Source organism: Scyliorhinus canicula, chromosome 19 (assembly GCF_902713615.1).
Source record: "Scyliorhinus canicula chromosome 19, sScyCan1.1, whole genome shotgun sequence".
NCBI classification, from domain to species: domain Eukaryota; kingdom Metazoa; phylum Chordata; class Chondrichthyes; order Carcharhiniformes; family Scyliorhinidae; genus Scyliorhinus; species Scyliorhinus canicula.
In genome coordinates this window covers 42,391,727-42,415,371 of record NC_052164.1, presented here as the reverse complement: position 1 = coordinate 42,415,371, position 23,645 = coordinate 42,391,727, and the positions used below count along the sequence as shown (strand labels likewise).

Here is a 23,645-nt window from a genome sequence, read left to right as displayed (position 1 = left end):
CGGTGACACAGTGGTTAGCAGTTGCGGCCTCACAATTTAGCACGGCCAATCCACTTAACCTGCACATCTTTGGACTGTGGGAGGAAACCGGAGCACCCGGAGGAAACCCACGCAGACACAGGGAGTACGAGCAACCCCCACACTGACAGTCACCCCAAGGCCAGAATTGAACCGGGTCCCTGGCGCTGTGAGGCAGCAGTGCCATTCATTGTGCTACTGTGCCCCCCTTTAAACCAGTTTGGCCTTTCACTCTGCGCTGCCTACCTTACAGAGCACAGTAAGAAGTCTTACAACACCAGGTTAAAGTCCAACAGGTTTGTTTCAAACACGAGCTTTCGGAGCACGGCTCCTCCTTCTTCTCCACATCATACCTTACAGAGAACGACTACATTTCAAAGGTAAACCATTGGCGGCAAAGTGCTTTACTTCTGGGACATCCTGAGATCATGAAAAATGCTATGTAAATGCAAGTTATTTCTTCACAAAGTCGCTTCTTTAAGGTTCTGACCACAGATTAACGGGTCTTTGCGGGATCAATAACTACGCTGTCGCCTCCCAGCAGAGGGAGCGATCAGTTAGGACATTCTCTAATAATGATTAATATTTAACTGGGAGCGCCGCGGATGATATAATAACGCAATGATATTGCAACAAATTATATTGTCGGGGGACGGGGTGGTGGGTCTCAGAAGTCAGGGACATCTTGAAGTGTCGGCCACTTGGTACTAGTGTGTATGTGTCACGCTCGGGTTTTTGTGGGCTGATGCGGTGAGGTATATTTTTAGCCCCGATAAAAGGCTCGGTTTCAGTTTTGTATTTAATCGGCTCGAAGCCTGCGCCGCGGATTAGACGTGTCACTGGTTCTCACCCTTTGATTTGGGACAAAAGAGAGGAAAATAAAGACAGATCACCGACTTGTCCGGGTCTCTCACCTGCCCCGAGATCCCAGGTGCGTGCTCAGGATGGCGGCAACGCTCATTTTATTATTGGTTTTGGGGGAAAGGGTTTGGCGCTATCCTTAGTGAGTTTGAAAAAAGATATGAAGTATAAAATGGCTGCTATAGTTGAAAAAAAAGAGGAAGTTTGTTAAACGGCGCCGAGGACATTTTGTATCGTTCCAACTGTACAGGATTCTTCACTTGTTTTTAATGCAGTCTTTAGTTTGGTTCCATGGTGGGTTTTGGCATCAACATTTGCTATTTTCACCAGTCAGCTCAGCAACATTAAGACACTTCATGTTTTGCCAGATACTTGAAGGCCGCCTCAGTTCAACGTGCAAATAGCTTCGTGCGAACCGTTACATCTGTTTAATTCGATTACTCCATTTAGTTGGGGTGGATACTTCATTTGGCAAACAGAATTTGCACGTTTTGAATAGAACATAGAATAGGTGCAGTTGTTTTCTGGAGAAGCTGTGTGCAGATGCCTCAATTTGGATGCCACTTGGGACATGCTCAACAGCTGTTGGGACCTACACTCCACAATCTAGTGCAAGGCCTTGGAGTGGGCTTGGGTGGTAGAGGTGGTGGGGAGAAGCGGCAATTAATAGTGGATTTTGTTGGGGGGGGGACTGTTCTGCACATGTAGTTGCATTTTCCACTGTCATTTAATAGTATTCAGGAATAAAAACATAATCAAAATGTATGCAACAGAGTTAATTTAGTTCAATAAAATTCCATTTGGGTAAAATAATATGAAGTGTATGAACGATATATAGCGTTAAACACAGCAACATAAAATATCAACTGTCGATGTGCTCCGGTTTCCTCCCACAGTCCAAAGATGTGCAGGTTAGGTGGATTGGCCGTGTGAAATTGCTCTTAGTGTCTGAAATTGCCCTTGGTGTTGGGTGGGATTACTGGGTTATGGGGATAGGGTGGGGGTGTGGGCTTGGTTAGGGTGCTAACAAAGAGCCAGTGCAGACTCGACGGACCGAATGGCCTCCTTCTGCACTGTAAATTCTATGAATACGACTGTGCTGTGCAGTATTAGTTGTATTATATGTACAGGACTACCATAATTGTTCATTTAGGGTGAATTTATGCCACCACTTTTGCTTTGACGCAAAGTAATTTTGAATGCACATTGTTGCAAAAGTGGTGCAAATGGTAACTTCGAAAATTCTGGGACATTTTAGTGTGAGACCCCCGACAGTGACCAGTTTAAATTTGCAATTGGCTGGCAGTGGACATCCGGCCATTGGAGGCAGTGGAACTAAAATAAAAGATTTAAAAACAGAAAATGCAGCATGTTAGGCAGCATCTGCGGGGAGAAACAGAAGTTCATGTTTCAGGTCGATGATAACTATTCATCGGTTGAAGGGCCAACATTGGCTTGAAACATTAACTATTTTTTCTTGAAGGGTGCTACCTGATCTGCTGATTATTTTCATCAGCTTCTGGCTTTATTTCAGATTTTCCGTCTGCGATATTTCGCTTTTGGAATTGGAAAATAGTCTTTCTTGTTACTGTATGGGTAGGGTTCAATAATTAAGTTGAAGAGAAGAAAAAAAAACCCTGCCCCCAAAGATGCTAGATGGACATTCAAGTCTCTCCCACCTTCACATTGGATAATTTATGCCAGTTCACACCTTACACCCTGAATCCGTGAGAATTTGGGACTGTCAAGGCACTTGTCTCAACTATTAACCGAGTCCCCAAATGACTGTTTATGCTTTCTGAAGGAATATGTAAAGCTTTGCAGATATATTACACTGTATTTACCTATGTTTTAATTTGTGGGCCAATGGCACAAAGTTACTTAAGGCTCTTTGACTGATATTTGAATGTTGCCTTATTTGGATGGTCAAAAACTACTGGATCTGAGACTAAATGCCTTCCTGATCAGTCGTTCATGGCCCAGAAATTGTTGCAAGATTCTTACTGAATGTTTGAACTGCAATTATCATTATGGATTGGCAGCTCGGCTTCTCCTAGATTGACTCGAGGCTTGGGTTGATACTCAAGATTTATCCGGCCAAATTCTAACGGTTTCCTTGATTGGTAGTTCAAGACATGCCCTAGGTCATTACTAAACTTACCCCAAGCAACGGTGTGAGTCTTTCAGGGTAACAATAAAGGTTATCACATTATTATGTTCAGCATTTTTCAAGCCACAAACCATGTTATTCCCAATTGGAGCATAATATTATGGAGCTGCTCATGATTCTAATTCACAGGACCCAGAAACTTCTCTAAGAATGCAGTCAGTATGATTAAACTATAGCCCTTCAGCCCGTTCTACCATTTAATTAGAGCATTGGTAATCTGTATCTCAAATCCATTTACTTTAATAGCCTTACCTAATAAAAATCTGTCGATTTCTTACTTCAAAATTACAATTCACCCAGCATCCAATCACATGAGAGTGAAAATTTCACAATTCCACTGCCCTGGGTGTGAGAAATGGTTTCTTAATTTCAATCAAAATGGCAAAGCTCTAGTTTCAAGATTGTACCCTCCTGTTCTGCATTTCTCCACCAGAAGCAATAACTTCAAGTGTATCTACACTATCAAATTATTTTATAGATTTAAGCGACTCAATTAGATCACATTATTACAATTAAATGTAAGCCTACTTGCGACAATAAAGATTATTATTATAAAGTGATTTTGTATCTGAACGCCCAAATCTCTGCTGCTCCATAATTTCTAATTTAGAAAATATTCAGATTTTCCTCAAAAGGTCTAAAGCCTATGAGTGGTGTTTTGGAGATTCCACGAGCGAAAATTGTATCCATTTTCAGGCACCCGCACTTTTCAATGTGTAGCTGACTCTGTGAACTGGGTCCAGGGGTCGGACTTAGGGAATTGGGGATCAGCCATTTTGGCTGAGTCAGAGATCACTTTTTTTCACTGTGGAAATTCAGGCCTAAGTTACATTTAAGTGACTGAGCCATTCTCATTCCAGTGTTTGAACCAGCTTAAAGCACACAGCCCAGTTTACATATTTATTTACCATGTGGTGTGGAATTCAGAATTATTTTGACGGTGAATATGCATATTCTGTATATCACTTGCCATAATTTTGTCTGGTGATACTTCGCAATATAATTATACAGTTGTAAATACTTTTACAGGGTGAACAAGTCCAACATTGAATATTGCTGAAAAAAAGGGATATGGTGTTGAAGCTTTTCGTCTTGAGCTCATCAGGACAATTTGCAAGAATATAATAACAATAATAAACTTGCTTATTGTCACAAGTAGGTTTCAATGAAGTTACTGTGAAAAGCCATATGAATAGTAAAGAGAACTACAATTTATATTACACGAGGAGAGAGTGCTGATTGGTGGTTGGCAAGTGGACTCTGATTGGCAGAGATATTGCATTAGGCGATGTAGTTAACTGCAAAGCTTTTGTTTAAATTCAAACCAGGCAGTTTGACTCTGATTGGTCGAGGCAACATTATTGTTAAAATTTTAATTTGACCTGCACTCATAAGATAATTTTATCTGAGTATGTTTAAGTTTTGCTTTACTTTATGGCTAGATAATTATTAAGGAATCAGCTGATATTGCTCCTTTCTGACGAGACTGGGTCAGCTGGAGTGACATACGAATGTCACTTTACACCACAACCGACATAGCCAGGGAGGGATTCATAGAATTTACAGTGCCGAAGGAGGCCATTCAGCCCATTGAGTCTGCACCGGTCCTTGGAAAGAGCACCTTCCTTACGTCCAGGCCTGCACCCTATCCCTGTAACCCCACCTAACCCTTTTTGGACACTAAGGGCAATTTAGCATGGCCAATCCACCTAACCTGCACATCTTTGGACTGTGGGAGGAAACCGGAGCACCCGGAGGAAACCCACGCAATCAAGGGGAGAACATGCCGACTCTGCACAGACAGTGATCCAAGTCGAAATTGAACCTGGGACACTGGAGCTGTGAAGCAACTGTGCTAACCACTGTGCTACCGTGCTGCCCACGGCAGGGATTGATCAGTCTCTGGGGTGAGCGAGGAGCACCGAGACATTGCAGACCCAGAAAGGTTGCCAACTCTGGACGTATATCTGGAGGTTTGAATCTCAGGACTGCTTGTTTGCGGCTGCACTACCCAGTCAAATATCCTATTCTCCCCATCTGCAATACTTCTAATAATTAGTAAACAAAAAAGCATTCAAAGAGAATGAGAAAAATAATGACCTTGTTTTAATCCCATGAAGTTTCTCCTCTGTGTTGCTCACAACAATATCCTGGGGAGATTAATCTTTCATTCCTGGAAACTCCAGGATAATCCTGGAAGTTTGGCATCCCCTAAACCCCGGTGTTCAGAAGTTCTCAGCTTTCAAAATAGGACCTATGATAGGGGTCTCAAGACTATTTGTTGCAGTTAACTTAAAAAATGATTTAATTCTGATTGACTGACTGTTAATGAGGTAATTGTTGATTGATGACTGTACCACCAGTGTAGGTCAGCACCCTTTATTTGCATTAAAATATCACAGCTGTGTGTTTACATACAGTACAGTTGTAAGAATTCTTAAGCTACATTGACACGACAGCAGCAATGCCCAAAGCAAAGCTAAGTACTTGCAGTGTGAACATGGATCATGAATAATTGGGACTGTCTCCCTGAATCCAAATTTACAGTGTAACTTGAGCGTATGTATATTCCATGCAGCGTACACATAGTTTGATAGAATGTCCAACCCTTGTCTGCAGTTCATAGGCATTTAGACTCATTTCAAAAGCAGCTGTTGCTTAAATGTTGCTGTAAAAGTTTAAATTTGAATCACGCAAGCGAGTTTTCTTTTTAAAAGCAGTACAACTACAATGGCAGGTTTAGTTTTCCAGAAGAGAGATTTGATAAATTCGGCCTTCCTTTACCAAGCTCAGATAAAAAAATAGCAAAGTGATTGATGGTAAGCAGTGTGATTTAATTTCCATGATTGAAAAAGCAGGAGAAAAATATCCCATACTTCCGTTGAAGGATGTTTATTTTCAATAATACATATTTTGGCCATGATATATTGCAGGTTTGGCAAAGCAGAAGACAATGGCCTTGGCCAGATGTATAGCTGAGAGATATGAAAAGCAGCAATAATTCATGCCTGACAATAGAAGAGCAGTTCCCCTGCCCTTGGAATAGTAATGGCTTAAGAGTGCCTTGTCTGATGTTTCTCCAACATCTGCTCAATGTCAGTTGCTCTGAAAGTAACGGGAAAAATTAATGACCAGTGTTTTGTTGTGCTATATTTTTGGGCCCTGTGTGCAGCTGGCCATGTGTGTGGGTGTCCTGTACATTCCTGAAGGGCGGAAGGAGTAATATTACACTACATGACCCTGCTAAGATCAGTAATTTTTGAAATACGATCGGAAAGAGAATAGTGAATAGGAAGAGTGTAATTCCAATAATCACATTGTGGAGTTCACGTGAAACCACAAGAACGAAGCTTGAGCATGTTTATTATGTAAATCCCAAGTTTCTGCTGAACTCCTAAGCATGTTAGGTAGTTATCATCGGCAACGAGGCTGAAGAGAACCTTTTCGGTCAAAAAATGTAAATCCGTCCATCCCGTATGCCACTTTCTCATTCTTAAGAAGTTTGAGTTTTGAAACCTCACAAGCTACATTTCTTCCAGTACTTTTCGAAGGATATACTTTACATTGAAAGTTTTTTTCCTCTCTCTTTCTCTCTCTCTCTCTCTCAGCAGTGGAATTACTGTCTCTCAATATGTTGGAGCACAACCAACGTCAAAGGCTATTGGCAGTCAGAGACAGAAAATGCTGGCTCCATTAAAACCTGTGGGTGGAATATTACGGCACTGCCGTGGCAGGGGCCAATGTCCTAAAATGCGGGGAGGCATTCAAAAGTCCATTGGCTTTGGTGGGACCATAAAATTACCAGTGTAAAATTCCACCCCAGGAGTGTAGATAAATCAAAGGATAAGCAGATACTTGGCCCCTTCCCCATTTCACAAATGTAATAGAATCATAGAAGCCCAACAGTGCAGAAAAGGGCCATTTGGCTCTTCGTGTCTGTATCGATCCTCTGAAAGAGCACCCTACCTAGGCCCACCCCCCATCCTATCCCTGTAACCCCATAACCCCGCCTAACCTGCACACCAGTTGGATACTAAGGGGCAATTTTAGCATTGCCAATCCACCTAACCTGCACTTCTTTGTACTGTGAGATGTAACTGGAGCACTTGGAGGAAACCCACGCAGACACGGGGAGAAAGTGCAAACTCCAACAGACAGTCACCCAAGGTTGGAATTGAACCTGGGTCCCTGGATCTGTGAGGCAGCAGTGCTAATCACTGTGCCACCCCTGAAACTGCTTACTGTAAGTTTACAGTATGCAAACATCCTGCACCTCCAACTTTCTGACAAGATTGAGACGTTAAAGTGGCAGTTATCTCGGGCTGATTTCTCATTTTGTATGTGCTTGTGAATTATATGTAGGACAACAAAAAAGAAACAGCCAATCTATAAATGACTGATATCGTTATATTACTGTCTACTCTATCTGGAGCTTGTGGCAATTGCTGGTATCTCAGAGCACGTTTAACTGTAATGCAATTTGGTTATTTCATAGAATCACACATTAGCTTTCCCAGTTTAACTGTTTCAAGGACTGACTCGATCAATTCTACTGGACTAGATTGGATTTCCTCAGTTTATTCTTTCAAAGAGCAATGGAAAACTGTTACATGGTCATTACACCTTGAATGTGCTCAAATAGAACAAATGGTGAACTGCATGCTAAGTTAGGTCAGACACTGGTCTTTCAACCCATTACCATGTGTTCCATCAAGGCCAGACTGATGGGATATCCTATTTGGGGAAGGTTCAACCCTCCTATAGGCATGACACTACAACACAAGATAAGCACTAATTCAACAATAATTGACAATATCACATTTGGTTTGTGTGGAGAAATATCAGGTTGATGGATTAGGAGGGTATTTTCGAAGATGTGGCTGAAACAAATTGGTGTAGAGAGAGCTTCAATCTCCACCTACTTGTTCCCTTTCTGTACTGACCATGCGGTGAAGTAGCACAGTGGTTAGCACAGTTCCTTTACAGCCGGTGCAGACTCGATAGGCTGAATGGCCTTCTTCTGCACTGTAATTTCTATGTTTGATGCACACTGAATGCCTCAATATGTTCCACTTCACTAACATCCCTTCATTAACATCTTGATATGTGCAGGAAATAGCATGCTGACAATCAACATAGTGATGAGAGCAGTCCTGAAATACACTTTTTGATCCTTCTGTCATGTTATTTTATAATCAGAATTAATTTTATGCATTTAATAATGCCACCTCTGAGATAAGAGAAAGTTTGTACGGATGGGGGGGAAGGGGGGGAAATTGGTGCAGTGTTTCGGGTGGGACTGAGCAAAGTAATAGTGGAGGAGAAAGTGATAAGTCTGATAATATGGAGAAATGAGAGCGAAAGGCCAACATGCGTGGGAACTCAAAAGAGAAAATACACAGCAAATATGTTAGCATCTCAAAGAGAAAGATAAGACATATCTGAAACTGATGAGAAAAGTTTTCAAGATCAGTTCTATTTTCCATGTTTGTTTCAGGTTTATGGTATGTGCAGGGTTTTAAATATATATATATTTTACCTTTACAATGGATTGTATTGGTGGCAGAAGGCGGAGGAGATCAGAGAAACAGGGAAAGAAGAAAAGTAAGGGATTAGCACTAATAAGACCCAAATGAATCAGTGGGTTAGAATTTTTTTAGATCCTGGATGAGGAAACCTATTGGATTTTCCGAACCAGGAATTTAACAATTCTTGGTAATTGGGTGAGGCAGCAGTCGAGGGAGGTGGCTTCCTCCCGACCCGGACAATATACATGATGATTTATTTTGAATTTGAACTGTTACCAATACTCAGCCTTTCTACTTTTTCTAGCAACTTTATTTGACTCCACTTTGGATTTAATACTATCTTTAATTTATTTTGTTAGCCATGGTTGGACCACTTTTCATATTATGTTTTTGCACCAGGAATGAATGTTGCAATACATACATTCGTCCCTTAAATATTCACCATTGCCTTTCCACCAGCAAGTGTATTAATGAAGTTGCCCAATCTTTCTTTGTCAACTCATACCTCATACCTTCCTTTGTTTAGATTTAGGACCCTAGTTTCAGATCGGACTTCTTCATTTTTCATCCTAATAAGAATCGTATCATGTTGTGATCACTGTTCCCTAAAGGACCCCACACAAAAAGATTATTAATTAACGCCTTCTCATTGCATAATACCAAATCTAGGGTAGCATGGTCCCTAGTTGGCTCTTCAACATACTGGGGTTACATGCATCTCTAATTTCCAATTCCCTATACCTTACCACCACTGTTAGGAGAACTATAGAAAACTCCCACTAATACTTCCCACCCTTGTTGCTTCTTAGCTCCACCCAGAATTCTACATCTAGATTTACTGAGCCTATCTCTCCATGTTGCACTGACTTAATCCTCAACTAACAATGCCACCCCCCTCCTTTCCCGTTTTGCCTGTCTTTCCTAAACTTCAAGTACTTTTGGTCACCCTGCAGCGATTTCTATGTAAATGCAATCTTATCACACCCGTGTATACCAATTTACGCTGTTAATTCATCTACCTTGGCGAGATATTCTGGCCGATGGAATCCTCCGGTGCCAACAACAGCGCACCCTCACCTCGGGGTTCCTGGTGACGATGGGTACGTTCAATGGCAAATCCCATTGACCACAGTGGGATTAGAAGATCCCTCTGGCGGCCTGCCTCCGCCGCTGAAAAACACGCAGCGAGTTGCTCAGTAAATCCCGCCCCTTATTGCAAATGATCCGTGCATTCAGAATCAATGCCTTTTGACCTTTTTTTTACATTTGTATACATTTTGTCTGGTACTCTGGTCCTATTTGCTGCTAGCTCTTCTTTCCACTGCCTTCCACTTTTGCTTTCTACTTTTCTGTCTTTCATTTCTTTAATTCTCTCTATATTTCCCTCTCTTGTGTGTACCCCCCCCCCCCCCCCCCCCCCCCCCACCTCCGGCTCATGGACAAACACAAAACACCAACCTTTGTAAAAAGAAAATCTGTCCATTTAAACATAATCATTAAGAGCCAGGTAACTTTTGTTTTTTTAAACTCTTCCAGTAATCAGCATGTCTCCGTGTCAGAATACCTCAATTATGTTCCTGTAAATTTATACCTGCACTGATACTCATCCTGCGCTGTTTTCTAACCCTGTGGTGTTGGACGCCCACCGACTTTGTGTTATGAGTCGCTTCCTCAGCTGTGCAGTCAACTCACACTAATGTAATCATGGCCATCTTACACAAAAGGGCAAAAAAAATGCTTCAACAACAACAACAACACTGCCGAGGTGCTCAGGTGGCACTGCCGAGGTGCCAAGCTGGCATTTGTTTGTGTGCTGGCGATCAGGCTGGGGTTGCTCTGCGTGGGTGTTGAGGGGTGGGGCAGGAACCCTCCCATAGTGCTTTGGGCCCTGTGGGGTGTGGGGGATCACGTCGGGGGCCTTGCTATACTGAGGAGTTCCTGCAAGTGGAGCTCCTCAGTGTAGAAAATGAGGCTATGTGTGGTCTCGACTGCCCCTTATTTAACACAAGTGCCGCTTTGTAGCGTTGTCTTTCTCGGCGATGCAAGCATCGGGAAACACGTGGTTAAATGTGCTCGCTGTGGGACTTTGTTCTCTTTTAGTTGAATTGCGCCCTACATCTTGAGTACTAAAGGAAATAATGGATGTGTTGTTTAACAAAGAAAAGAAACAAAGAAAACTACAGCACAGGAACAGGCCCTTCGGCCCTCCCAGCCTGCGCCGATCCAGATCCTTTATCATCTTTCAAATTCTGTAGATTCTGGAACTGTCCAAGCAGCTTGGAGGGTGGCAAATATTACCCTGCTATTTGAAAAAGGAGGGAGAAGGGCAGCACTGTGTGGATTAGCACTGTTGCCTCACTGCACCGATGTCCCAGGTTCGATCCCAGCTCTGGATTACTGTCCGTGTGGAGTTTGCACATTCTCCCCGTGTTTGCGTGGGTTTCGCCCACAACCCAAAGATGTGCAGCGTAGGTGGACTGGCCACGCTTAATTGCCCTTTAATTGGAAAAAACGAATTGGATACTCTAAATTTATAAAAGAAAAAGGAGGGAGGGCTGAAATAGGGAATTACTGACTGGTTCGCCTAACATCAGTGGTAGGAAAAATTCTGGAGTCTATTATAAAAGATGTGATAACCGGACAGTTAGAAAATATCAACGGGATTAGACAAACTCAACATGGATTTATGAAAGAGAAATCATGTTTGACAAACCTACTGGAGTTTTTTGGTGACATAACTAGTAGAATAGATAAGGATGAACCAGTGGATGTGGTGTATTTGGATTTTCGGAAAGCCTTTTGATCAAGCCCAATACAAGAGGCAAATGTGTAAAATTAAAGCACATGGGATTGGGGGTAATATATTGGCACGGATTGAGAATTAATTAGTAGACACGAGAAAATTAGTTAGAATAAAAGAGTCTTTTTCAAAGTGTCAGGTGGTGACTAGTGGAGTCCCGCAGGATCAGTGCTTGGGCCCCAACTATTCACAATATGCATCAATGATTTGGATGAGAGAATCAAAAGTCATATTTCCAAGTTTGCTGACGACAGAAAACGTATGGGAATGTGATTGGTGAGGATTAGGTTTCAAGGTGATTTAGACAAGTTGAGTGAGTGGGCAAATACATGGTGGATTCAGTATAATGTGGATAAATCTGAAGTTATCCACCTCTGACAGAGAAACAGAATGGCAGAACATTATTTAAGTGGTGATCGATTGGGAAATGTTGACATACAAAGAGACCTGGGTGCCCTGGTATACAAGTCGCTGAAAGCCAGCAAAGAAGTTCAGCAAGCAGTTAGGTATGTTTGCCTTCATTGCAAGAGGACATGAGTATAGAAACATGGATGTCTTACTGCAGTTGTTTAGGCCTTGATGAGATCATACCTGGAGTATTATGTGCGGTTTTGGTCTCCTATCTAAGAAAGAATGTACTTGCCAGAGAAAAAGTGCAGCGAAGGTTCACCAGACTGATTCCTGATTTGGCAAGAATGTCGTATGGGGCGAGATTGAGTCGACTGGGCCTGTATTCACTGCAATTTAGAAGAATGAGAGGATCTAATTGAAATTACAAATTTCTGACAGGGCTGGGGTTCTCGAACAAGGGATCACAGTCTCCGGATACTGGGTGAACCATTTAGGCTGAGATGAGGAGAAATATCTTCACTCAGAGTGGGGTGAACCTGTGGAATTCTCTACCACAGAAAGCTGTGGAGGCCAAGTCACTGAATATATGTAAGAAGGAAATAGACAAGATTTCTAGACTCTAAAGGTGTCAAGGAGTATGGGAGAGCTTAGGAGTATGGCATTGAGATACAAGATCATCCATAATTGTATACAATGGTGGAGCAGGCTCGAATGGCCTACTCCTAATTTCTATGTTTCTACTGTGATGCAGGAGGAGATTACAGAGGATAGGGAGGGATGAAATTATGGATGTATTTGAAAACCTGAAGTATGAAAATTTTAAAGTCATGAAGGTCCTTGACTGAAAGCTGATGTAGGTGAACGAACACTGGGGGTGATAGGGAAATGGGACTTGCTGCGAGTTCAGGCACAGGAGCAGAGTTTTGGATAAATTGACAGAGGGTGGAAAGTTGGAGACCAGTTAGCAGTTCATTAGAATTGTCAAGTCTATAAGTAACAAAAGGTTTCATCAGCAACTGAACTGAGACACCGGCCTTTTTTTTAATAAAAGGGGGAAAATTTGTATATTTTACATAGTCCAGCATCTCACCTTTTAGATGTGTGTGGGTGGAAGGGATTGTGAGGCAGAAGAAGTAACCCAGGGCTTTGTGTACATTGCACTTGTGGCTCCATCAATATTGATTTTTTTTACAAATGTTTTTTTATTCGGTTTTTGAACAAAGTATATTTACCATTATGTGCACAGGATAAGAGACATATACACATATATAGAAGAGAAGGGCATACCCAAACATACCAAAGAAAAGAAAATAGTAAATAATAATTTAAAAAGTACAATAAAAAATAAAATAGAATAACTGGTAGGGTATTGTGCACCATATTGTTTGTACAATACAAATGGTTTTACCATGGCTGGTCATTTTTTTTTCACACACATTTGATTTAACCTCTTGAAAAGGACCCAGGTTTGCAATAATGTTCTGAAAAATATATTTTCTTTTCTATGCCGTACCCCATTCAGACCCTAACCCTAACCATTTTCTGTGGTCAAACATATCCCTCTATATTTCTGCAAACCTAATCCTCCCCCTAATGAGTTGCATTGTACCTTTTGGAAGTAACTCCTTATTTTTGTACATGCACAGGGTTGTAGATACAAAAAGCTTTGGCCCTATTTTTTTTTCTTTTGACTGTATTTGACTAATATGACTAATAATGGGAAACAAAATGAAAGAAAGACTCTTTTCATGACCTTAGCATACCTCCCTGTATCTTACTGAAGTACTTTTGCAGTATAGTCACGATAGCGCTGAGAACATGGAATCAAATTGGGCAAAACAAAATCCTACAATCAACAATATAATTTAAAAGCACACAAAATCTGTTTTAGTGATATTGCCACTTTGGATCTCTCTGAAATCCATTCACGAGGGAAGATGGAAGTGTATCTTCTCACCTGAAAGATGACATTATTGAAACCAAATAAAAGGCCAGCCTCATTGGGGAAAAAAACATCATGAAAATAGAAATGCTGTTTCAAAAGAAATCAGAAAATGGGCCTTCCTGACTAGCTCAGTAGAAGAATGCACTCGTGAGGCAGCACGGTAGCATTGTGGATAGCACAATTGCTTCACAGCTCCAGGGTCCCAGGTTCGATTCCTGCTTGGGTCACTGTCTGTGCGGAGTCTGCACATCCTCCCCATGCGTGCGTGGGTTTCCTCCGGGTGCTCCGGTTTCCTCCCACAGTCCAAAGATGTGCAGGTTAGGTCGATTGGCCATGATAAATTGCCCTTAGTGTCCAAAATCGCCCTTAGTGTTGGGTGTTACTGGGTTATGGGGATAGGGTGGAGATGTGGACCTTGGGTAGGGTGCTCTTTCCAAGAGCCGGTGCAAACTTGATGGGCCGAATGGCCTCCTTCTGCACTGTAAATTCTATGATCTAATTCTATGTGAGCGAGGGATTTAACTTTGCAACTAACCAAAAAGTAATGTATGGCTGTCCTGTTAAGTTTGATGTGTTATCTTGGTGGGGCCAGGAGAAGCAGGACAAGACCCAAAAGGAAAATCAAAGCCTTACCTACTTTAGACTTCCAGCCAAACTCTTGACTGTTGTTATGTCAGAATTCTGATACTCCCTCTCTAACAGCACAACGCGTGTACCATGGCTGGTTTAGCTCAGTGGGCTAGACAGCTGGTTTGTGATGCTGAACAATTCCAGCAGTGCGGGTTCAATTCCCATACCAACTTACCCGAACAGGCGCCGGAATGTGACGAGTAGGGGTTTTCACAGTAACTTCATACTTGTGACAATAAAATGTTATTATTATCTGCACCACATAGACTGCAGCAGATTACCACCATCTCGCGGGCAATTGGGGATTCACAATAAACGCTGGCCTAGCTAGGGAGAGCCAAATCCCATGAATTAATTAAAAATATATGGACTGAAAGCACTTAAATTACTGCCTGACATTTAAAAATTGCTGTGGCCTCCTGTTGCCTCTAGCCGCCGATCTATTGACTCAACCGAGCCGTTTGTTGTAAAGTCACCCCTCTTTACAATCTGCCCCAAAGTGAATTTCCCCCACCACAGGACATCCAAGACGCTGTCAGTGTAGATATAGCAATCTAATAGTGAAGGTGTACAGCTGCAGGCAGTAACGTGCACAGAATGTTGAGGCCCAGATAAGGAGTATATGACATAAATAGCAAAGTTAATCCAGTATCGATGTCTTCGGTGACACACCTTGCAGATGACACCATTTATTTTGCTTGCCAGCAACTGCCACTGAAAAGGATATTGAACGTAATTCAGGAGGGTCGATTCCCCATTAACCCTGAAAGAAATACGTTGTGTTGTGGGTGCAGAGTGCAATGGCTGCCAGAATGACTGGCAGCCATTGCACTCTGCACCCACAACACAGCATCGCTGCTGATTATTTGAGTCACCAGGCTTCTGTTCTAATTTAGGGGCCCCTGTGAAAGTGGTGGAAGCTGCAACATTTTTGCAGGTCAAGCACTGCCCAAAAATGTGCTGGAGATCATAGAGTATCATAGAATTTACTGTGCAGAAGGAGGCTATTCAACCCATCGAGTCTGCACCGGCCCTTAAGGAGATTAGGACCATTTCTGCAGCACGAGCTGCTCTAACCACACTGGGGACCACAAAAAGCGTAGTCACTTAGGGACACAGCTCAGTGCTTTCTAACCCCTGAGGAAGGAGCTGCGCTCCGAAAGCTCGTGTTTGAAACAAACCTGTTGGACTTTAACCTGGTGTTGTAAGCCTTCTTACTGTGCTCACCCCAGTCCAACGCCGGCATCTCCACATCATTCTAACCCCATGACAGTCCTTTTTATTTCTTAGCTTTTTTTTAAAATCGGGTTCATTTCAATTCCTATTAGGTAACATAACCACCAGAAAGGTAAATAGCTCAAGGGGACAGTGATAAAACAGTGAGGAACAATGGTTTGCTTGTTTTATACAGTAGCAGTATTTTTTTTTTGCTTCTGTAAAATTGAGTGCCATGTGAATACTTAGAGATGTTGGTTGGTTGGTTCTGTTTTGGCTCCTCCTATGGAGCCTATGAGGTCGCCACAATGCTGGTTCATATCAGCCATCATTTTTGGTTTTGGCAGGTGGTTGTACAGCCAGATGCCCTTCCTGCCACAAACCTCCCCAATTATTCCGCTGCCTCGACCTGTTTATGGTAACTGTGGCCAGGCTCAGGAGCAGGTTCATGAAGAGGCCCTCCTCCCTCACTGCCCCTTTCCGCACCAGGTACCTGGCTGGCTCCGTCGCGGTGATAGGCATGTCGTACTCCTCAATTTTCATGGAGCCGTGCCATGTTGTTAAAGTGTTGTGGTATGTTGTGTTATGGCGGTACCATAGAGGAGTTCTGAACACTAGTTTGCATGTGGGGGCCTTTACAATGTGAGTTTAGAAGGTCTTCCTCATACTCCATATGCCCAACTATGTCTCTTCATCCATCCCCGTGTCCCCTCATACCTCCTATGCCAAGCGATGGCACACCATCGACCTCCATGGCACCTCATAGCCCTATGCTAAGCTAAGCCCTTCCAACACCTTCATGGCCCCCCCCCCCCCCGTGCAAAAGTGTGTGGCCCAAATAATCTCTATGTCCCTCTTCTCACATGTCAAGCTGCGGCACTTCCACATCTATTGACCCACTATATACTGTCTATAACCACTGAACCCGATGGTGACAGGACGTTGTGTTTAAAAATAGCTTTAAAAAGTCATTCGTTCAATACTTTCCACAATATTAAACAAGTAATTTCACTAAAAGGTATTAAAAGCATCAATTAGTAGACCCTTTAAAGTATCAATAACAGAAACCATAGCTGCCTGAAACCACTTAACCTTGTATAAATAAACATTGTGAATTTTACTGCAAAGTTCAGAGAGCCAGAATTTTCAATCAAGCAACATTTTCCTTTGGGTGCAACTGTATTAACAAGAGCAATGGACATCTGGGTTCGCAGCCAAGCATACTTAATGAGACTTGGCTGAGAGCTCATACAAGGGCTTGCCAATGGGCATGGAAATGCCATAATTTTGCATAGGCACCACGAGGAGCCATGGGGATTGGGTGGTGTGCCATAGCTTGGCATAGTGGGCCAGAAGAGCCATGGCAATGGGTGGGAGACATAGCTTGGAATAGAGTGCATGTGGGGCCATCAGGGTTTGTGGGGCATAGCTTAGCAGATGACGAGCCACAGGGGGTCAGTGGAGGGCATGAGGTTGCATGAGGAGTGCTTGGGGGCTGTGGTGATATGAGGGATGAGGGCTGGAAGCCCTTTCTTTTTTTATTTTAACTGGGATGAAATCCATAAGTAGGCCATTAAAGCAGCTTACCTCGGCACCCAGCAGTCCCGGTGGCTGCTTCCTACCTCTTCCATGGGTTGGCTCTTGCAACTCCAGCCCGCACCCATACCTCCGGCAATGATCATCATGCCTTTGAGGGAATTTTCTCCTTAAGCAGGCTGACCATGTTGGGAATTTTTCCAACTCCCCAAACCCACCTCGGTGATGAAAATTCAAGCCATGGGGAGTAGTCTACTTGTTTGTGTGTCATTAGTTTGTGGGTTCAAGTCCCTTCGCAGGCACTAAAAAAGATCACCCTAGTGTCCTACCCAATTGCATTAAAAAAACATTATCTGGCCATTATCGCATTGCTGTTTGGGGGAAGCTTGTTGCGTCTTATTCTGCCTTTATTTTTCCTACATTAATACAGAAGTCAGACATCAAATTAAATGGCCAAAGAACATTTGGAATGTCCCGAGGTCATGACGGGAACTATAAAAATGCAATTCTTTCTGCTGTGAGAAATATTTATATCTTTCTTTTTCATTCCCAGGATGTATTTGGAACCCTCCCAGATTAGTTGGAGCAAACCCAACTTCCTTGTTGTTTTATATACATAATTACATTCCAAGTTAACGTTGCTGGGAGTGATAGTCACCAGTGTATTTCATTTTCAGGTCTGCTCATTAACCTGTTCAACAACAGGATGGATGAGAATGCTGCCTCTCCTCGCAATGATGGCGTTGGTATGGATAGTTACGAGAAGGAACTGGCATTCAGTTAAATGCCACTCATGACATCAGACTGTCCCAAAAAGCATCTTACGAGCTGCAAACCGGGAGGCCTTGTGGCGCAGTGGGTAGCAGCCCTGGTCTGAGCTAGAAGCGTCGGTTCGAGACCCATCCCACAACTTGATGGCCAAGGAAGGTGCGTTTATAACAGGGCCAAACATGTTGAGTGAGTCAACTGCAAATCCTTCCAAACATGCCAATGGCTAGTGATAAGAGCAGGGGCTACTCCTAGGCTGAAATTCCCCGGCCGTTGGGATTATCTTTTCCCGCTGCCAGCGCATCCCCACCACGTGTTTTCCGACGGCGTGGGATGTCTTCTATGAGAAATCCCATTTACAAATGGTGGGAAGATAGAATTCCACCACCAGTGCATAGCCCGCCGCCAAGAAACATGTGGCTGGGCGACCGGAGAATCCAGCTCCTGGCCAGTCACGCTTGATGTGGGGTGGCTTCTGTCAAGCTATAAGTCCCCAGCGATAGACTAGCAACCTGTTCCAGCAATAATCAGCTATGGAAACAGATGAAAGTCTGCCTTAGTGCATCACTAGCTACGGGAAGAGAATTGGAATTAGAAACTACAAACTAATTAACCATTGGTCCAGGATTTTCTGAGAGGATTTCAGGAAGTCCAGCATCCAATAAAGAAGGGAAATCTACATTCATTTTCCATATAATGTATTCTCTATCAAATGTATTACAGCAGATCTTCCCACCTCTCAGCCTGACCTTTTGATTTCTGTGTGTTTGACTTTGCATCGTTTTTAAAAAGTGTGTTAAAATGCTGGTTCTCCTACCAATCAAACTGTATTGTGATACAGCAAAAAGCTGCACTTACTACAGAGAGGCAGAATCACATCACGTTCGGATATGCCCAACATTCCCAACTGGACTGTTGAAGCCACTCAACCAACAAGAATACTTAAGACTGTAAGAACAGATGTAATGTATGCCAGGAAAACAGGAGGAAATTTGAATGTACTTGCTCAGGGTGATAGCATTCATTTCAGGAGCGTTCATTGAGATTCTAACTATTTGGGTAGGGCAAGCAAATGCAATGCTGGTTTGCAAATTGAACTAGAAGCTCATCTTTCACAGTAGTGGTTACAAATTGAAATATAACCTTTTTTGAAAGCTTTTTATTGGTGATGTGAGTCACCTTCAGAAGTTTCCAAAATAAAAACAAAAATGCTGGATTTAGTAACTTGAGGAAGCCAGAGGTAAGAGAAGTGTTTATTTAACTATATACAATATTCTGCTCAAGGCAGGGATCAACAATTGTTTCCCTGTGGTCCTTGAGGGGGTGATAATGCTGAAAATACTCAGCAGATCAGACAGCAACTGTGGAGCGAGAAATTATGTTAATGGGTGGAATGTAATGCACCCCCACCGCCGTTCTCCAAAGCAATTTTGAAGGTAGGGGGTATTTAATCAGGCTAGCTGGTGTGGGGTGGGGACCTCGCTGCCTTCCTACCTCTGTCACCTTAACACCTTAAACGCTCCGGGCAGATGATTCATAGAGATACACATAGAACAGACAGTGCAGAAGGAGGCCATTCGGCCCATCAAGTCTGCACCGACCCACATTAAGCCCTCATTTCCACCCTATCCCCGTAACCCAATAACCCCATCTAACCTTTTTTGGACACAATGGACAATTTAGCAAGGCCAATCCACCTAACATGCACGTCTTTGGACTGTGGGAGGAAACCAGAGCACCCGGAGGAAACCCACGAACACACGGGGAGAACGTGCAGACTCCTCGCAGTCAGTGACCCAGCCGGGAATAGAACCTGGGACCCTGGCGCTGTGAAGCTACAGTGCTATCCACTTGTGCTACCGTTCTGCCCATTCATGGACAGCCCACCCACTCCACTGCCAATTGAGGACCTTAAGAGGCCAATTGTCCCACCGCTGGTGGGAGTTTGCCATGCATGAATCTTGAAAAGTAAACCCTTGTCGGTTTTGCTTATGGGCTCCCAGGGGGAGGGAGATTTCACCTTATAAGGCATTCAATGTCTGATCGAGAGATGCAGCATCGGAAAGGGTGAGTTGGGTGAGAGTCATTCCTCTACTTTTTCTTCTGACCTCACTGCACTCCCCTAACCAGTGACCCCCTCCTTGTGATCCCATGCCACCTTCAGTCACCTTTGGCCTGGGTTTCATAGCGATCCTGCGATCCTACGCCACTGGGGTGCATTGCTACCAAGTTATCATTCCTGGGAACTAGAAGATGTTCTAAATACTACAGATTATAAATAAGTATAGAATAGGAAAAAGGTGGAGGGGGGGGGGGGGGGGGAGGAGCGTGGTCAGCGAGGAAGAAATAAAGAAAGGTCCATGATTTGTTGAGGGTAGGAGTGACTAAATGACAAAAGGGAAGGTGATGGTCATGGGACTGGTAGAGAAACAAAGGATGGGTCCAGGCACAGTGAAATGGTCAGTTTACTGTAACTGCTGCTCTTGTAGTTGGCACATGCCGATCTCCTGCACTGTCCAGAAGTAGACCCTGAAAGTGATGAATGTGCTGACTAAGAGCAGCTGTCAGAGCAACCAGTTGCCGACTTCCTTTGCTGTGTAGGTGGACAGAGTGAGGGAGGGGAAGAGAGAGGCAGGATGTTTGAACTGATGCAAAATGCTGGAAAGCAGACAATACGAGTCAATTCCCTCGTGGGTACCGCATGATTTTCACTATGTTAAACCACTTGCCCGGGTCTTCCTCCATCTGCCTCCAGCTTAAGCTTCCCATTCTATCAGTGTGCTGCATGGGGAAATGGAACCTCATTGCCAGTGGATGGGAAGGTATCATGGTAGCTTGTAGCTTGTCCAGGCCATTCATCCAACCTCATTTGCAGTTCAATTAGTAAATCCTTGGGCAGAGCGACCTTTTGTGGCCTACGTCCCCTTTATCGGTGGCCCTCAGCATGCTGCGCTGCATATTTCATTTGACCTCTATCCTCCATATTTGTAAGAAGTCTTACAACACCAGGTTAAAGTCCAACAGGTTTGTTTCAAACACGAGCTTTCGGAGCACGGCTCCTTCTTCAGGTGAATGAGGAAGGAGCCGTGCTCCGAAAGCTCGTGTTTGAAACAAACCTGTTGGACTTTAACCTGGTGTTGTAAGACTTCTTACTGTGCTCACCCCAGTCCAACGCCGGCATCTCCACATCATGGCTCCATATTTGTGACATTGTTGTAATGGCGTTCAGAAATAAATTAATAAGGGAAACATTTGCTCGTGAAGAGCGCTCTTCTCAACCTCAGGAAACCCCAAACAGTTCACAGCCAATGAATTACTTTTGAAGCGTAGCCACTATATGTCGCAAGTAAAGGAAACTCATACAAAGCAGCCTGTATCTCAGTTTTCCAAGGTAGCTGGTCAGTAAAGGCGGGGAAAGTTAGATGCCAATATTATTGATGCGCGATCAATAGCCACCGAAACGAAGGAGTAGTCCGAATTGAAGGCTTTAATCTACAAGATGTTTCCCCAACAGCTTGAGTACAGAAAGAACGATGGCTGCTGGGAAACACAGGTTCTTATACCCCACCTCATTGGGCGGAGCTACCTTACACCTTGACCAATGAGAAAGCAACACTTGGGCCAATGAGTAGCGAGCCTTCTCCACCAATAGTAGCTCACACTCCCAGGACCGTAGTACCTCTAGTCATACTACCACAATTATCTGATATAAAGACATTGCATAATTGAACTAGCAGGATGGATTTCAGGAATAGGAGCTAAAAATAGATCTGGTAATTAAGTTATTGCAAAAGATATGATTAAATAAAATAACCAATTTGCTTCCCTCCTCACAGGGCAGTTGGTAGGCTCGGTACAGTGTAACTACAATGTATGCCACCTTCCCAAACAGAGTTGCACCCAGTGTGGCAGGAGGCCTCCAATAACATGGCTCCCCCAGGCCTGTCCCAGGGTAGGCCATGTGCAGTTTACACCGATCTGGAGGACCGATACAGAGCTGGTCACTGGATCTGGGCCTTTGGACTGGTATTGGGGAAAGCTCCTATAGGCTCCAAAATTCACTTGCTTGTGCAAAACAGTAACATTGCCCATCTACCTTCTGAACTTGCTGCTGTACCAAGCTCCTCTCTCTGGGCCTTTGAGCATCCATTAACGTCAATGGAAATTAAAATCAGGAGAGATATAAAGGGGCTGCTGACTTGCTATCACCCTAAGACCGACCTGCACCTGGATTCCGCAGACAGAGTTTTGCATGAGCTGCTGGTTCGGGATTTCCTCTTCCTGCGTTTCCTCTCAGCCTCTGAAATGCGCTTGCTTTTGAAGGAGGCAGCCCCCTTTTTATTTGGCTGTGCAACGATCATGGGCAAACCTCTCCCAGGTGCCCCACAGCACCAGGGACCCGGGTTCAATTCTAGTCTTGGGTGACTCTCTGTTGAGTTTGCACACTCTCCCGTGTCTGCGTGGGCTTCCCCTGGGTGCTCTGGTTTCCTCTCACTGTCCAAAAATGTGTAGGTTAGGTGAATTGGCCATGCTAAATTGTCCTTTAGTGTCTGAAGATGTGCAGGTTAGGCAGGGCTACGAGGATAGGGCGGGAGGAGTGGGCCATGTGGAGGTGCTCTTTCGGAGGGTCGGTGCAGACTTGATGGGTCGAAAGGCCTCCTTCTGCACTGTAGGGATCCTGTTGATTCTATGGAACACAGTTGTGACTGTTCCAATATGGTGTGGATGCTTGGCATGCCAGCTCAGGTGCGGAACTCTGTATCCGGTATTTTGTTCTGCCCTCTGACCTTCCGAAGCTTCCAAAGGCAGCTCAGGTGAAAGTGGTTGAGCTTCTTGGCATGTCCGAGTCTTGCATTTGTAGTGCAGAGAGGGCAGCACTATTATACAAACATATGAATATGCTAAGTAGGAGTAGACTGTTTGATCCCTTTACTCTGTTCCATCATTAAGTAACGTCATCTATTGGTGGTTAAGATGAACATTTTGCCGCGGATTTCATTTTTATTTCAGTGTCGACTGGTCTTTATGCCGAAAAACCTTTTATGGGGTGCAACGGTTAATTTTATCATTTGTGTGGGCAGGTAAGGTGGCAAGTATTAGTAGAACACCGTTTCAGAGAGGGTGACTAGGTCGGGGGCGGTTTTCCAAACCTGATGTATTATTATTGGGCGGTGAACGCGGAGAAGGTGTGGGGGCTGTAGGCTTTGTCGGTAAGGATGGAGGTAGGCTCTTGTAAGGGGTTGGAGTTGCGGGCGCTGACAATGGCGCGGCTCCCGTTTACCCCAGGGAAATAGTAGGAGTGTCCATGGTGGTGGTGATCATGTTGAAAATATGGAGGCAATTTGGCAGCACTGTGAGCGGGGTTGAAATTGATGCCAATCCGAGGGAACCATGGGTTTGAGCCAGCGAAGGTGGATGCGAGGTTTCGGGGATGGGAGGAGGGGGTGATGGAAATTAAAGACCTATTTCTAGAAGGGTGGCTTGCAAGTTTGGTGGACTTGGGGGAGAAGTTTGTGATTTTTTGCAAGGGGAGGTTTTCAGATATATGCAAGTGCGGGATTTCGCAAAAAATGTTTTTTCCAACTTTTCTGGTGGCATCATCCTTGTTGTTGGAGGGGTGCTGTCGATAATGCAGCTGGGGGTGGGGGGTCATCACGGCGATCTATGTGAGATTTTGGAGGAGGACATGACACCTCTGGAGGGGGTTACGGCCAAGTGGGAGGAGGAGCTGGGGATGGCGCTAGAGGAGGGGCTGTGGTGTGAGGTCCAGTGGCGGGTGAATGCCTCAACCTCGTGTGCGAGGCCGGGGTTGATACAGCTAAA

The 23,645-nt window shown here is 43.9% G+C and overlaps 1 protein-coding gene across 1 annotated transcript in view; it reads left to right on the top strand.

The window, feature by feature from the left end:
• The first annotated feature begins 728 nt into the window (after window positions 1-728).
• map3k14a (mitogen-activated protein kinase kinase kinase 14a) overlaps window positions 729-23,645 on the top strand; it is a 57,460-nt gene continuing 34,543 nt past the window's right edge. The window contains exon 1 of the mRNA XM_038779061.1: window positions 729-949. The gene's annotated coding sequence lies outside the window, so the exon portion shown is untranslated. The remainder of the gene's footprint in view (window positions 950-23,645) is intronic.